This window comes from Camarhynchus parvulus, chromosome 5, assembly GCF_901933205.1.
Source record: "Camarhynchus parvulus chromosome 5, STF_HiC, whole genome shotgun sequence".
Lineage (NCBI taxonomy): Eukaryota > Metazoa > Chordata > Aves > Passeriformes > Thraupidae > Camarhynchus > Camarhynchus parvulus.
This window is the reverse complement of record NC_044575.1, coordinates 37401909-37419249: the sequence shown is the minus strand read 5'-3', so window position 1 is coordinate 37419249 and position 17341 is coordinate 37401909. Positions and strand designations below refer to the sequence as shown.

Genomic DNA, 17341 nt, shown 5'->3' with positions numbered 1-17341 from the left:
TAGCTCTGCCTGAACTTGCATACATGCTGCTTTGTAGCTGACTATCATACACTGGTTGTCTCAAAACACAGAATGGTTTTTTAGGGTTTATTTCATTCTGAAAAAATTGAACTTTTCCATAATAAATAAACACCTCTGAAGCATAGGAATTAGGTAGCCAAACCCAATATATCTCTTCACTGTTCTCTGTAGAGTTAAACTCCGTGGCTGGGATAAATGCTTCTAAAATCCTGCTGCTTTCTAATCTAGATAGGGGCTCAGATCACTTACCATTAAAATATTTATTAATTAAACTAATTTTTTTGTAATTTTAATCCCACACAAACTAACTTTATATCCTGACTTTAAAAATTAATTTTAATAAACGTACCTTCTTTAACTTGTAAAACCCCTCTTGCAACAAATTATATATTCCATTTATGTCTTAATTCAACTATTTTTCTGTATAAAATACTTCATCAAAAATGTCTTTGGTATTTTAAGAGCTGATTTTCTGCACTACATTTCTTGGAAATATTATCTATCTTCAATCTGATTTACCATTTAGTATACAGATAGTATTTATTCTTTTGATTGCTACTGTGATTTAGATGACTAAATCTGGCCTCATTTTTGTGGATAAAAGTGAATTACTAGCTAGTTAGCATTTCAGCTTTTGTGTTAAAATATTGTCACATATATGTCTCCATGTTTGAAAATGCAAAATTGTATACTTGCATAATATTTGGATTTTCTTATACCTATTGGGTTCCAGCATATTAAAGTACTTAATCTCATTTTTTTCATACTTCCTTAATGAATGAGTAATTTAATTTAACCATCAAATTAACTTAGGTTTTCTTTAAGAAGTATGTAAAAGGGCAAGCCAAAACTTCTGGTTACATTTTAAAAACTCCTGTGCAAATTAAATACGGGAAATTAAAAGGAAAAATAAAATATCTCTGACCACTCATATTAATAGTTGCAAGTAATTAATAACTTTCAAAGCTGTAATATAACAACAAGAAAAATTAGTGTATTTTTGTACAAATAGCAATTTTCTTCTACTTTCTTCAAAATTTTATAATTTTAATTTTATCTAGGTTTACATAAAGAAAAAGGGTGAATGTCAATTTAATACGTTCCTGAAAACCACTGTATTGGTTTAAAAGGTGAAAACTTGGCTAGTGAGCAGTTTAATATAGGGAAAGTTGCAAAATGCTAGGAATCAGTGGCAAGAAAGCTTTCTCAGCATCCTGTTTGGGAAAATGCAGTTTTTAAAGTAGGTCTTTCTAAGCTACTGTGAGGGAATGCTTGGAATTTTGTCTTTCTACCGAAAAGGATTGGTTTTCCCTTGATTGTCATCAGTTTGCTAGGTTGTCCTGCTATTTAAGCTATTAAAGACTGGTGTGCTGCTTGGTCTCAGGTGATCCATAAAAAGGAATGAAGCCTTGGGAAGGTAAACCACCACCAGACTGGCTCGGTGTATCAGCCTTCCATGACGGAAGCTCTTTGTTGAGAATTGTTGGCAATTCCAGCAGTTTCCAACCGAAGATAAGAGCCAGCGTTCTCAGATAATGCCCTCGATCACACACCTGATGACAGACTCCTGCATGCAAGTTTTTTCAGGTGCTATGTTTGCTCAGTAATCCTTCAGTGCCAATCTTTTCTAAATGGTGAGCAGGTCCTGTCAGTAATGGACATCAGCCATTAGGCTCGTAATATTTGTCATAGATCAGGTTACAGCTTTGTTACTGCACTGTGATGAATGGATGCTGTTATGCTCAAAGAAAATAAGTGCTATAAATTTAGCAGTCAGTACTAAGTGAGTTGGTACTTTAGGGGCCTGATTCGCATCCTTCTGAAGTCAGTGGAAACTATTCTGTTGGCTAAAGCCTTTATAGCAATTTTCTTTCCCTTTTAAGGAACACAACCCAGGGCTGCCATTAAGATATAGTTCCTCCTTCCATTCTATACACAAGTTTACACCTAAACAGTAATTTTATTTAAACTCATACTTTACCTGTGATTAATGCTGATTTTCTGTGCAAATGTTTGGATTAAATGTGGAGCATAAAGACAATTGACCACAGGACTTGAAAGATCACTCATGAACTAATCAGAAATGAATACTGATTCAGTATTTCTTAAAGTTTTTTTTTCAAGATCATCCCAGTAATTCCTACACATTTTGAACCTTGTGCTCTGATTTATAGCTTTCTTTGCTTGTGGGTATTATTCTGGAAGCTTCTCTGAATGAAGATGGAGCTAAAAAATTACTAAGGACAATAGAATCTGTCTGTGGCCAAAGTCTGAATTGTATTTCATGCTTTTTGCAAATGTTTAGGAAAGTTCAGATAGTACTCAAACAATTTCTAATTCATTAAAATAATTTCTGGTGACATAAAGGTGATGAATTTTCTTTTTGTATTCCAGGGTATAGGAATATAGGTATACATATGAAAAATAAGGCACAGTTTTAAGGTGTAAGCCATAAAAGCATTACACTTTGTTTGTTACCAGCCTTGTGTGGACAACGGCTTAAGCTGTGTAGGGGCTACTAAAATATTGCTTCTAATCACATCCATGAAAGTTCTGCATAACTTTTTAGTTACTGCCTAGAATGTTTGCTATAGCAACTCCAATTTCAAATGACCTAACAGATATCCTGCTCCTGGGAGAGGATGAAACTATCATTTTACTATAAGTTTTATGGCAGTATGTTAAATGCTTAAATGTTTATGCTTATTTTTACCTTAAAATTGATCCTCTCAAGTTCAACCTGTAATTGCTATACAGACCTCATTTTCATACTCTAGCGAGTGGCAGTATTACATAAAGATTATTTCTTTCCCATTGCTTTGTAAATGTTAGTGCCCTCCTTTGTGCTTCCAGTGAGATGACCTAAATCAGATATAAAAAGGAAAATGAGTGTACATATACAAAAAATAAGTAGGAAGAGAAGAGTCAGTAGTAGAAATACACTAAAACTTGTAGAGCTTGGTATGTTAATGCTGAGAGGCTTCCTAAATTAAGTGCACTCTTAGGGCATATTTGATAGGAATACTGTGGAATTTGATAGGAACTGTGGAAGTAAGAAGAGCAAAAAGAGAAGGAAAGAATTCTGTACCAAAAGATTACACAAATATATCCTTGTTGCTGTATGTAAGCAATAGTATTTGGGTTTCAATTTCAAGAGAGCGAATTTGAATGCAAACTAAATTGTGCAGATCCTGGTTCTTATTGCTTAGACTATACAAATGCTCAAACACTCCACTTTAAAAAAACAAACAAAAAAAAATCCAAGATTTTTGAGCAGTATAATCTGCTGCTGCTTGCCTGCTCCTCAGAAGCTTCTTTGATTCCTTTTGTGCCAGGTAAGTAACTTAATTCAAAATGAAGCTCACATTGCCTTCCTGAGCAGAGCGTGTAAACTTGCTTTTGTCCTGCTGGGTGATCATTATATATAGTCTGCAGTGCCATAGGCTCTATATAAATATTTCACCTTTTCCACATTCATTAGTGACCTGCAAATTTACAGATTGTTTACCAAGTTCCTCTGCACTACCTCTCTAAGGGTTTTCTGGCATATTACCTAAGCCTGCGTTTAAGACAATATATTAAATTACACACTTCTTAATTTTACAGTTGCCCTAAGTTTTAAGATGTTCAGCAAGAGAAGCAGAATTTAGACACCTGTAATTCTGTCATGTAAATCATATGTGTGGATTGTGGCAACAGATGTCTAACTGACATTTCTACAAGTCTACATGGAAATTGTATAAAATTTGAATTCAGAGAAGACTGTAGAAAGTACCTATAATATATGGGTTCGTCACTATCTATTATTCTATTTTTCTTAATTTTTTTAATTGCAGTTCTTTTCATTTGTGAAATCTAGATAGAGTTTTCATTGTCATAGAAAATGTTCCAGATAGCAATGGTGAAATGTGAGGATGCCTGATAGCATTCCAGCTAGCCTTGGATGTCTACATTTCCTACCTTAACTGATGCATGACCAAAGCTTCTGCTTCTGTGATTCATATGAGACCACTTTATAAACACCTGTGAATAGAAATTCTCTCACAGGAAGAAGTTAATTAAAAAGTGCTTATATATGTGTAACTATAACAGAAACATCCAAATGACACTGCTTGCCCATCACTGAAAAACAGCTGAACTAAGAATTCTGTTAGCCCTCAGGGTTTGCTACTGACTTCATATGTTTGCTTGACAGTATTTCATCAGAAAAGAAACTAAACTAAGCACCTATTTGTGTTTAGCAGAACTTTCTATAACCCTTAGAAGGGTGGGACAAAATCTGCTTTGTCCTTGGAGCCAGCCACAAAGCTTGCTTAGCAGCCTAGAGAGATCATCATCCTACCCAGAGGACACTTAAATAATAAAGCTGGCCAGAGTGCTGCAGGGAGGAAGATGTGGTCGGAGCACCACCATGTGTGTCCACAGATCTCCACAAAGTCCTGCCCGGACAGACCCTGGGACAAAGGGCAACATGTTACAACTTAGAGTGTGGGCAAGGCACCATGACTGGGAAACTGAAAGAACAGCTACTGTAAGCCATGAGATTAATTGCTTATGAATAAAGCTGATTATAAAACCAGTTCTGAACAAATACATTTCACTTAAACCAGAACATCTGTACCAATAGTTCTGCTGCTTTAAAATCCAATGCTACTATTTTTCTAAATTGTGATTATTCTTTCAGTTGAGAAAAACAGAATTAACACAAATTAAATGGCTCTTTTTGGACCATACCAGAAAACTTGGATTTGATACTGATGAGACCAAAAAAAAGCCATGTCTGGATAATGACATCATCACCTAAGCCTAAAGCTCTTATTGTAAGAAAGGTCATGCAGTTGTCAGGTGGAGACAACTGGTAGGCTCCATCAATCAACTTGTAAGCATTTCCAGATCATGCTAAAACACACCCATATGGTTGGGCTCCTCATAAAGTAAGGTTGCATCTGCTACCTTGTTTTTTAGAAACAACAGCCTCTGAAATATATTCTCCTTTATACAATGGCCTAAAGGGCTTGACCAGGAACTCAAGATTTTTACTCCTTCTGAACACAGAGGAATCCAGACCAGGCGGTCCCACTTGCTGGAGTATGGCTTGACCCCCATTTTAAAGCCAATAAGAGGTGGGATGTTAAAGCTTCTGTAGCTGCAGTCAAGCGGCTGCTCTGCACACTATGTCTGAGTCGTGGGGTACCCCATGCTGGGAAGTGTATTCTTTGCAGCACCATCTCTGCTCACAAAACCCAGTTCTCCCCTGCTTGTGGGAATTTAGCCTGTGGAGTTTCATCAACCTGTTCTCACCCAGTATAGCAACACATCAGGTGCCTGGGGTTGCACAGCATCCTGAATGAGACTAAGTCCTCGCTTCTCTCTGCCACCAGCCTCCCTGGGAGGAAGCCTGGTCTAAACATCCTAACTTGCTTATACTTATATTTGTGTTTCATTATGGGAAAAAGGACTTCAGACATGTCCATTAAGAGTGTGATCATGAGTGGCTAGAGCACTCACTGTAAAAGTATTCTATTTATGGGAAAAAAAAATAATACAAAAACCATTAAACATTTCTTTCATTGTTTATTTATGCTTTTTTCACTGGAAGCTAATCACATTTTTTTTCCAAAAATATTTTGTTCTGAGTTTTATTTGTTTGGCCGTAGAGTTTCATTAAGCATCTAGATTTTGAAACAGGTATTAGTATTAAGAATATGTATAGGCAGGGATTACAATATCAGTTACAGTAGGATAAGTGAAATTTTGCCCTAAGATTATTGAAAGAAAATAAAGAGATTGCTGATTCCTGTGGAAATGGGAGTTATGCACAAAAGTGAAATTCTGAGAGCTGGTAACAAATAAGGACTGAGGACCAGCTTTACTTACAAGCCGATACATTATTTATAAAACTTTAATTACATTATTAACTACACTAAAGCACTATTTTTATTCATAAGAAAATATATACTGTTTTAATAAATGCAGCTGATATTGTTCTTCCTGACCTTGTTCTGTAATACCATTACATTGCCATGGTCACATTCCTCCCACTGAAGAAATGCCTATTTTACTGTGAAGAGATCAGCTATCATTGCTTATGGAATTATAAACTGCACATTCCTCTGATTACTCATTCTTAAGACAGGGTGCTCTGAACAGACACCAAAAGGATATACAATAGATACAGATTTTCATTCACATTCCTTCTAAAATACAAGCAAAACATATTCTTTAGATATTCCTGATAGTCCAGGAGTATATCACTGTAAACCTCAGAGACTTCAATAACTGGAATAGAAAGAGTCCTGAGGTCACACCTGAAACTGAATTTTAGGGGGTAACATATTGCATTACAGAATGAGTCACGAGGCCAGCTGTGTTTATATATATTGTGCAATTAAAAGTTGGTGATCTTTCTCCTGATAACAATGGAGTATGCTGTACTCTGAATGCACGAGTCACATGGACAAAAATCCACTGTTTGGCCATTATCCAAAAATGACAATGACAAGTACATAAGCAAGTGGTGATTTGTCTTGCTCAGTCTGTGGAAGATTCTTTTTCTTTTTTGAGTTCTATTATTTACAAAGTAATACAAATGTTGGGCAATAATCATGCATAGCGAGCTGAGTGTAGTAATATAGCATTGATGGACTGGAAACCAGATGGTCTGTCAGATAATGAAGTATTATCTGGCAAGGGATTGTTCCTGAAAGCCAACATCCTCACCTATTTAGCACTCTGGAATGTCGACATATCGGTTACCACATTCACGAGCTGGTATGTGTTGTACTTTAGAAGCCATCCCTAGAAGAGGCATTTTGATTCAAAATTACTGCCTGATGAGAGGGTAGAGGTGCCATTATTTAGCACAGCTGGAAGAGTATAATATACAGCAAGATGTGAACCATACATCCAAACTCAGGTTAAAGAGGAACACATAACAGACTACATCCTGATTTCTGTCTAACCAAAGCCATGGTTCATGGATGCTTTAAGCCAGCTCTGCCACCAGAAGAACTGGTGTATGCTGTGTGCCCAGAGTTATGCATTCCTGCTTTTGTGCCACACTCTCCTTTGTGCCAGCACATGCCCTTCTGCTTCTGGTCAGGAGTCTTGGATGTTGGGGAAATTATTGGGTTAATATTAACCTGACCACTTAAAAGGAAATGTGTTGGTAATCCAGAAAGGTTCACAGTGGCTAGGTCAACATGTCACACGCAGACCTTTTGCCAGTAGAATGGACGGGCTGTTGTGGAGGCAGGACAGAACAACTGGGAAAGGAAAATGGGGAAATAGGATTATTTCTTCTTTCACAGCAGTGGTGGTTGGTCTTAAATGTGTGTGAAACCAGAATTCAGGAACAGCCAAAAGTGTTGGAGGTAAATTTGGCAAATTTCAGTTGCTGTAGCTGCCACCTGGGAAGACGGAGCAGAGAACACAAATGGCAAGGGCAGCTGGCTGGAGGGCTTGTGGGGGCAGTGCCCAGGGTTTAGAGATTCCAAAATGTCTCACTGTGGCTGTGATTATAGCATAAAGTGGAGTGCAAAATGAAGAAAAATAACATTAACTAGATGAAATAGTTTATTTAAAGATGACAGAGAATTGCTAAGTCTTTTATCAGTAAGGCTGTATCTTACAACTTTGACTTTAATTCCCCATTCAGCCAGTGAAGCCATTTTCACTACCTGCATGATTACTAAATTGAAAACTGGTTGGCCCTGTGGTATTAGCTCTTTAATATTTTCATAAGCCATTTTCTGTCATTACAGCTAGGAAGTCCTTTTTCACGTAAGGAAGGAAAGTGGTACATGTTACTATTGAATGGAAAGAAAATGGTTATCATATAATCTCTTGAGATACACAATACATTATAATTGCCCTTTATAAGCACAAACATTCTCCCATCATTGTTAGCATTATTCATTTACAACACCTAGAAAATAATTTACCTAGATAACACAAATCAGATAAAAGGGTTTTACCTTCTATGATTTTAGAGCTATAATATTCATTACTGATTATATAAAAAATTTCTTGGAAAAGTCTGCCTCACCCATCAAACCAGTATACCAAATGGAGCTTCAAATGAACTAAACTGGATTTGTGGAATCATGGCCCAGTTATCTTTGCAGGTGACCTTTCTGGCAGTAGGGTGAATTGTCTGTCTGCCAGGCAGATCAAAGAATTCAGAATATCCCTGAAGTGAAATGAATACTTTCACACACTTTAAATATGCATACCGAAATATTATCAGTTAAAGTCTCTGTTTGTCTCAAACTTGGTTTGGGAATGCTTCAAAGCCATCATAATCTCTAGAATTAAATGTATAATTCATCCCAGGCCTATCCCTTTAGAATCAGTATTGTGTTTTATTCCCTGCAAACACTTAATGAAGTTGGTAATTGTTTCAATAGACACAAAAGCTGGTGGGGCAGTAAATGAGAACAGATTATTGTTTTAGAATTACACTCAATTTCATGGTCACTGTGCAACTAAAGGCATTTTCATATGGCCAAATACAAAGTAAATCGAGGGGACATAAAAATTGAGATCATAATTACAAAATCAACAATGCAGACAACATTCTCTTAGGTGAAAAAATTAATTGTTAAAGCTAGTTACATAACATGAACTCATAGAACTCTACCATGGCAAAAGGGATCATGCAATCCTAAAGCTTACCTAACAAAGGCATAGTGAGGAAGTACAGAATTTTGCCTCTCTATATAACTTTTGTAACACAACTGATAAAATACTGAATTAAATCAACATGTTAAAGAAAATATTGAGGAAATATTAAGAAGTCTGTGAGGTCTACAAAACTGTACTGGCAGGAAGAGAAATCTTGTGTCATAAAAATTGAGGGGCTAAGTTTTTTGGTTGTAAAGGAGAATATTGAAAAGTTACTTGATTGCTATGGGTAGATATATTTTTCACCTATAGAAAAGGTTTTCTGGCACCTAGAAGCTCATGGATTTTCAGCTTTGCTCACCACGGCCAGTACCTGGAATCTGATGTTAAGCAAGTGCAGCCTTCAAACACAACTTTCTCTGAATGCAGAAAAACACTGCAACAATCATCTGGAGGACTTCTGCTGGAGGGCCATTACTTAAGTCTTTACAAATATTATTTAATATAGTTTCTAGGTGAAAACTGGTATGAGTAAATGATGTATCCTAAGGGGTCCCTCCTGAGCTTGCAGTCTAGTCTCATAGCTCATCCCCTGTCGTGCATTAAGCTTTGAGAACAGGAAATCTTGCACTGCCCTGAACCTACCATAACACTTGGACGTTTGCACTAGAGTAATGACTGTACTTACATCATGCTTCAGAGCTTCAGCAAGTCACTGTCAGGGATCAAGAGGGATTATTTTTTCTTAATGCACAATTGAGTAGAAGCATGATAGAGAGGGGTTTTTTCCTTCCTTTTAAGCATGATTGGATACAGATGAAGATGTGATAGCATGGATTAGTCTTTTGACATAAAAAGGAAATCCATTTGGGGAGAGGGGGATTGGTTTATTGTTGGAGGCTCAGAGTCTTACCTATTTACAGTTTGGGGCGAAGGAAGGAATTTCTGCCTCAGTCTGGTAGGGTATATCATAGGTTTCCTGTTCCAGGCATCGTCTCTGGCTCTTTCTGGCTCTTCTCTGCATTCCACCTAGACTATTGCTCATATTCCCTGTCTTCAAGACCAATGTTGTGTTTAATCTGTATGAGAACAAATACAGCAAAGTGAAAGGGGGTTTTATCCCTATTGAGCATACCTTCAGTCACCCTGAAAAGAACTACAAACCAAAAAGGTTTCTTACACATCCATCAGAGGTATAACATTTTAGCTTCTCCTTCCTTCCTTCCTTCCTTCCTTCCTTCCTTCCTTCCTTCCTTCCTTCCTTCCTTCCTTCCTTCCTTCCTTCCTTCCTTCCTTCCTTCCTTCCTTCCTTCCTTCCTTCCTTCCTTCCTTCCTTCCTTCCTTCCTCTTTACTATAATTCTTAAGAATTTAGCATTTAGTTCAGATTAGGAATTAGGCTGAGGTGTAGATGATATTTTACTTTGCCAGTCCAAGCACATGCAACACAAACTGCTCAATCACTCAACATGTAACAGAACTAATAGAGCTTACTCCTCTGGTGATTTAATCAGTGATGTGTTACACTACTGGAAAGAAACCTGGTGTTAGGATTTTCTTTTTTGGTTGCTTGGTTGGGGTTTTTTGTTGTTTTGCAAGCAAAGTTTTGGATCAAGTCCAGGCAATTGTAACATACTGATTTTATCCTAACCAGTTGGCACAAGTACTTCAGGATCTGGGGAGTAAGAAACTATTTCTTCCAGAACATTCATTCTCACAGGCCTTTCACTGTAAGAAGTAATATTTTTATTATATCTTTTTAAAAAGGATAACTGAAACTTTGATTATACTATAACTAAATGTTAAAAGATTTTTAACATGAAAGCTGATAGTGCACAAATGGCAAATGTATGATACTGCTCCACTTTTTTTATCTCTATTTTTACCTAAAATATAAGGATTAATGCTATGCTGTGCCTGGTCCTTTGTTGCAAGACAAAGTTTTGTTAAACTTCTCTTCAACTCTTCAGGCCTAGTCTTTGTTTGCAGTTCTCAACATTTTTGGTGACTAGGCCAGTTCACATTGCATCAGTTCACCCACTTCCAAGAAAATGTTTCCAAAGGCTGCGTGTACTTCTGAAAACATGAAGACTGAGGCACCACTGTTTTCTTTAATAACTGATGAAAATAAAATGTTAGTGATTAGAATCTATGTGGTTTTACTTGATTTGGACATATCCCACAGAAGATTAAAAAAAAAAAAAAAAACAGCCAACTAAAAGATCATCCATTACCAGTGGGTAATTTCCTGGACACCAAAATGCAAAATGTCCAAGAAAATTTTGCAGCTCCTCACAATTCTCTGTGTGTGGAACTGTGCACAGCAACAGATGTTTCCACTGCCACAGAATTCACTAAAAACTGCCAGGGAATTTGGCCCAGATGTGCTATAGAATTACAGTGACCCTGGTAATAGTGAAACTTTTAGAAGCAAACACCAGATGTCCAGTAAAATGGTTAAAAATGAGATCCAAATCATTTTTTTTACCACATCATCACAAACAAATACAGAGTGAATCAGCTGCAAATCTAAAGTGCTACTTTATTATTTGTCATCTCTAAGATGATTCTATGTGCTTGACTTGCTGTGATATAGTGCCACTTGAATATAATGTCTTATACAAAAGCTGCATTCCCAGAGGCTTAAATAACTTTGAAAAATGAATTAATTAGACAGGGATATACATTAAACTTAATACAAGGTTGTATTTTTCTCCTTAGCTCCTTTCTCTACTCATTTTGCTTGAAAAGTGATTGTGGCTGTGTGTGTGCTGTGCTGCTGCCTTAGGACAGCTTGCCTGCAGCCAGGATAAATGGGCTGCTGTCAGTGCCAGCTCATGTAGTTCTGCTTCAGCTCAAATGGTAGCAGACTCGAGCTGCAGTACCAGGGCTCCCTGCACTGCCTCATTCTGTCTCTGTAGACGTGGTAAATGTACTTCTCCTACAAAGTACAAGTATTCATTACATTATGAGGCACTGCTTTGTGGTTTCTAAGGAGTCTGTGTAGGGCAGACCCTGGAGACGATGGAAAGCATTGCATTTCTCTTGCCACTCTATTGATTATTTATGATTTTTTTATATCCCCCAGTGTAAGTTTTAGACATTCATTATCAGAACATACTTAAGCCATTTTTAGGTGTCTCTAAACCAAAAAATAATTTCTGTTACAGACCCTGAATTAAAATGTAGAATTCATGAAAGGCTGGTTGTGTTTGTTAGTGGTATAGATCTGCACAGGACAATAGACATATATCAGTATTCATAAGTTAGATTACTGTTTTTACTTAAAGCCTGAATACAGCACCACCCTGCTCTGTTCTGTCTCTGGAAAACAAATGGTAACAAGATTTTTAACTTGGAACTGGGATTATAGCCTTCATAGATTAAAAAACCAGAAAAAATATAAAGGGAGAAACACAGGTACAAAAAGGTCTTGGGTGCTTAGAGAAAAAATTAAGGAATGTATAGTCTCTGAAAGAAAAGGGGTAATTACGTGCTCCAAAGTCACTCTTAAAACGCCTTTGCAAAAAATGTGGTATATATGCTCTTAAAATAAAGAGGACTGCTCTGACTTCTCTAAGTGATTCACTGGAGAACTGTCCATAGCTCTGTTACTCCCTATCACACGAGAAAGGGCAAAAATTTGCTTACTAAAAAGTATGTTCTTCCCTGGAAGAAAAACTCATCATAAACCAACCAGTGCATCATGACAGAATAGAAGTTAATATAAACTATAGCTTTCAGAAATACTAGTGCTTAGCAATTTAAGAGTTCTCCATTTTTTTATTTATGCAGCTTTTTAGATGATCTTTAGCTGGCCTCAGGTGATACCCTTGTCTGAATTTTTGTAACCCAAAAGGAGAACCCAAGGCTGTTGACAACACTTCTGAGTTTTGCGGGGGTTTTCACTGTGTTGCCAGTTTTACATAGTTTCAGTACAAAATAATAGACTTGTAGCTTTTCTTGAACTATAGACACATCTTTTATTAAAAGAGACACACATTTTATTAAAAGCTCAGTGACACTCATGGACTGTTCAAAATTTTTACCTTGTAGCAAAACAGAACCCATAAAAGATATAAAAGAACCTACTGTGTTGTGTATTAATGCTGATCAAGTTGGATGCTTTTTTTTTTTTTTGGAGCATTGCCTGTGGATGCCCAGCACTTCAAAACACTTTACCATGTGTTCCTTCAAGACCTGCTGCAATTACAGCCCAAATTATTGCACTTGGAGCTCTCTGCCCACACTCATCTTGCAAAGCTGCTTGCAGCACAGACAGTTTCTTGTCTCCCATGGCTGTTTGCAAGGAAGCAGCCTGTTATCCCTTTTAAGAAAACATAGATGTGTTCTTATGTCCTTGCTGGCTGTACTGTCCTTAGGTAAGGTTTCCACATCTCTACACCAACTCTGTAGAATACCAGGCAATCACTGAGTTGTGTCTAGTGTTGCTTGTATCGACTTTGAAATGCTTTCTGATGATGGTGAAGAAGGAAGTAGTGTAGTTGTACATTGCAGTTACCCTCAGATGGGAGATTATGGCAAACAATGCTCCTGTAGAGGTGTCTTGGTAATCACTGGCTAATCTGTCTGAATTCTAGATCCAGCACCGAGTGGTTACCAAGCAAGCCTCATGGCATGTTTGTGAGTTACAAAGGAAACAAGATTCTCTATTGGAAACTCAGAGAAAATTAAAGATCTAGAAGAAAAGCAAATTTGATCAAAAATTACTTTGTTTTTAAAATGTTGATGGTTATAAAGGTACTTCGATTTTAAGTCATAAAATGCAGAAAGTTTTGCAACAAAAAAATCACACTGTAGACTGTAAAATAGCACATGTTGTATTTACTTGATTACTATATGAAACTATTTGTTCATTTTTTCAAACTAAAATACCTTCTATGCTTTTAAAAGTAACTTAGGAGGGAGGGTTCCTTTGTTTTGTTTATTCAATGCCCAAGTGGCAAAATTTCTTTTCTGCAGAAGAATTCAAGTTGTGAAGAGTGCTGGATCAGAAGAGTATATTGAGAAAAAGAAAACATTTCAAAAGAGATGTTCAGGTTAAACCTGCTGAGGCAGGTCTGCTGCTCAAAGAACACACTGCAAGCTTTCTTTAAAAATAAATAATCCAGTACAAACTGCCACATCACCAAGAAACAGGCTCCATCACTTTTTAAGAAAAAACTGTCAGGTTTCTTTACAGATGTCTATGCAGATGAGGACACTGTTGGCAGGTAAGACAAGACTACATAAAACAAGAGTAGATCACTGAATAATAAAATGCAATAAAAATTAGGATAATTAGCAATTAATAATATTTAGGACAGCAACTTCTACACTATTCTTTGCACATCAGCCTTGCCTGTTGATTTGGTCTCCAAAATTATTTACATAACTCTGCATCACAATCTTGTTGCAGGATTTTCATCATAAAGGTGTATCCCTGGTGCAAATCCTTGAAAAATCTGTTTCTAGTAGTTTAACAGTTAAAATTTGTTTAGAATCCTTTGGTAAATCTTTGGTAAATCTTCTTAATTTCTCAGTTATTTAACCTTACCTTCCTGGTCCATTTTCTCTTAGAGAAACTCAGAGTCAAGGTTAGTCAACTTACAAGGTAATCACATGACATTGTGATTTTATGTTGTACTATGTGCAAAAAGGACAAGCAAAATGTCATCATAGTGTGGGACTGTCATAGTACTGAATGTAGAATCTGTTTGAAAACATTGCTTCGTCTTGATTGAAAAGGGACCTTTCATGTTTAAAATGTATTGTGATTAAAGAAAAAAAATTAAGTTTGTATTAACTCCTTTCGTTTTTAGATAAGAGTAACACTGAGGAAAATGTATTAACCCATATGGTATTTTTAGGATGTTTTAGGTGCATGAGGAGTAGGAGGTATCTTTTTGGGCATTGCTCCTGCCCATTAGACAGTCAGTGCCTAATGCAGATCTTCATATGACCGAGTTTTCTTAAGCAGTGTAACCTGGGCTGGGATGAGCCTGTCTGGAACAAGGGGCTGGAGCTGGGTTTCACACCTGTGCCCACGCTGTATCACACTGCACAATGGCCCTGCAAAGGTGAAGGAAAAGATCTGTGACACTGCCTCTGTACCTGGGGACACTAGCTGTAACTGTAGAAAATTGAGCTTTTCAAGGATTTATTTTCTTACTCCTGAGTACTTAAAACTTTTCTCATTACTTTCATATAAGAGCATCCATGTTTGATGACAAATGCAGGTATTTGTCTTTAGGCAGGCCGTTGCCATTCATACAAACTTCCTCACACATCTGTGTGCCTTTCACTCCCATGGTATGTCTAGATGCCACAACTGCCTGCCAGGTGGAAATTCAAGTGCCAGTATGTGTACATGTTCATGGTGCTGTTCACTGCCTTGAACAGTTCTACGAATTCTGCACACTTTGATCTCAATACATATAGCATTTCGCTCCCTATTGGTGCAACTATCAAAAGTATTGCTGTTACAAAATCAGGGATCTTTCCTTGTTTCTCTGCTACAGATACTGTAAAGGGAGTAAGAAAAACACCCCAAAGGTCAAGATGTTAGAAGATGAAACCAAATTGTTTAGTTTATGTTTACATATATTTAATGATACCCTATTTGTTTTAATGTAAAAGAGTAGTCGTGAGCTTTTTTTGAAAATTGGGAAAACTATGCATGATTTTAGTTTGTTAAATATACTGCATAAAACCACTACTGGCCTAGTTTTACTTTAGACTTCAGGAGATGGATGTGTTTATGAGTTCAAATAATTGCAGACAAAATTTTGCACCTGCAGTTATGGTTGCCTGCAGTTCAGTTCAGTTTAAGTATCTACATCACTGATTGCATCTGTAAGTTAAAAACATCTAAGTAACCTAAATTACAAGCACAAATAATTGCAGGTGCAAAACTCATACAAACACAAAATGATCTCTAAATGTTGGTCTTCAGAATCTCATTGTGAGTTATTCACTGTATCGTGAACCTAGATTCCTCTGGGAGAGTCACTAATCTGTATAATGACACTGAAAGCCTCTTGAATCTCATATTTAACTAGCAGATGGGAAAGAATACATGGCATCATATAACTCCCTAGGGATTATGCATGTGGATATTGAAGAGTATAACTTATTCCGATGAAGGCTAACATTAACTTGCAATCAAAAATTTCCTTCCTGAGCCACATTTTTTTCTGATGGAATTAAAACAACTTAATGTTGTATTTTTATGAAGTCACAACCAATTTAAGTAGAACACATTCCCAGGGTAAGCACAGAAATTTTGCTCATGTCATGACTTTTCATTTAATGAATCACAGCATCATTTTAACACAGAGAAATGCTGTCACTCTTTTAAACACATCTAATTACCTCTCTGTGATTTTCTTTTTTTTTTTTTTTTTTTTTTTGGTTTTTGGTTTTTTGTCAGATACAGGTTTCGAAGCTCATCTCCTAAAACATCTATTTTTTCGCTCTGGTATCAAAATTAAAAATCATTTTCTTGCATTCTTTAGCTTCAATAGACATAGGTGTGGAGGTACTTTAAAACAGTGACTGCTTCCTGTCGTACCAGTTATGGCAGTACTGTTGGCAAAAGGGGAAAAAAATCCGTAAATTCTCTTCTAGTGTTTGAACAACTAAAACTCCTTCTGAACAAATGAAACATTCTGCCAATCCTGACAATTCAAAATGCAATGAAGAATTTTTCTGTTTCAGAAGCTCTAGGCAAAGCTGTTTTGGCATGTCCGTAGCTTGTTTCTCTTGCAAACAAAGGGGCAGCTAGAGGGAAAGTCTTTGGGGGAAGAAATGCTGTCAGTTGTAAGAAATGAGACATGCAGACCCATTCTACAGCCTGGCTAGTGATTACATGCAGGTAATTTTTAAGAGCCTAAACCAGCTGCCAGTGATAATAACGCTGCCATTTGCACTGATTTCAACAGGAAATACATCAAACAGACCAGCTTAAGGCTTCTCAGAAGCATGGGCCAAACTGGAATTTTGTTCATTGGTGTTGGGGCCAGAGCAGAGGAAAGTGCTCGGAAGGCAGAGGCAGTGGTGGCAGGAGCCCAGAACAAGCTCTGCTGGGCTGGCAGCAGGGCAGCAGCAGAGGTGCTGCAGCAGGGCAGTGGCAGAGGTGCTGCAGCTGGCAAAGTCCTGCCTCGCTGCCTGCCAGCTCCCACCACACTCCCAGGCAGCCCCATTACTCCCTGGAAGCATTGCCAGCCCAGCTTCACAGGCCCTCAGCAGTTACAGGGTAAGGAGCAGAGAAGTGAGCCTATCTACAGTTTTTAAAATCCTATATAGTTTAGTTCACATTAATCTATTAGACAGGCAGTACACAGTTACAATGTACCACTTAAATAACTAATTTATAATCATCCTTAGGGACAAAAATCAAGAACAAGACATTCTTTTTCCACCCATGGGAAACTGTTGAAGCTATGTTGTGTGTTACAATGCAAGGCTATATCTTCACCTTCCTAGATTATTTTTTCTTTGCTTGCGTATAGCAAAACACAGAAAGCATGTGAGAAATATGTAAATAGTATATAAAAGTTAAAAAAGTATAAAAGACCATCATTTGAATAGAAAGAAATTTTAACCGATATTCCTTTTTTAATTTTCACTTTTTTTACTGCCACAGACACAAGCAAGAAAGGAAAAGGTTTCATCTTTCAGTTTCTTGAGGGATTT

General features: G+C 37.1%; 1 protein-coding gene across 2 annotated transcripts in view; it reads left to right on the top strand.

Moving 5' to 3' along the window:
- Positions 1 to 17341, top strand: part of SLC25A21 (solute carrier family 25 member 21) — a 232564-nt gene that overhangs the window by 186050 nt on the left and 29173 nt on the right. The gene's annotated exons all lie outside the window — the stretch shown is intronic.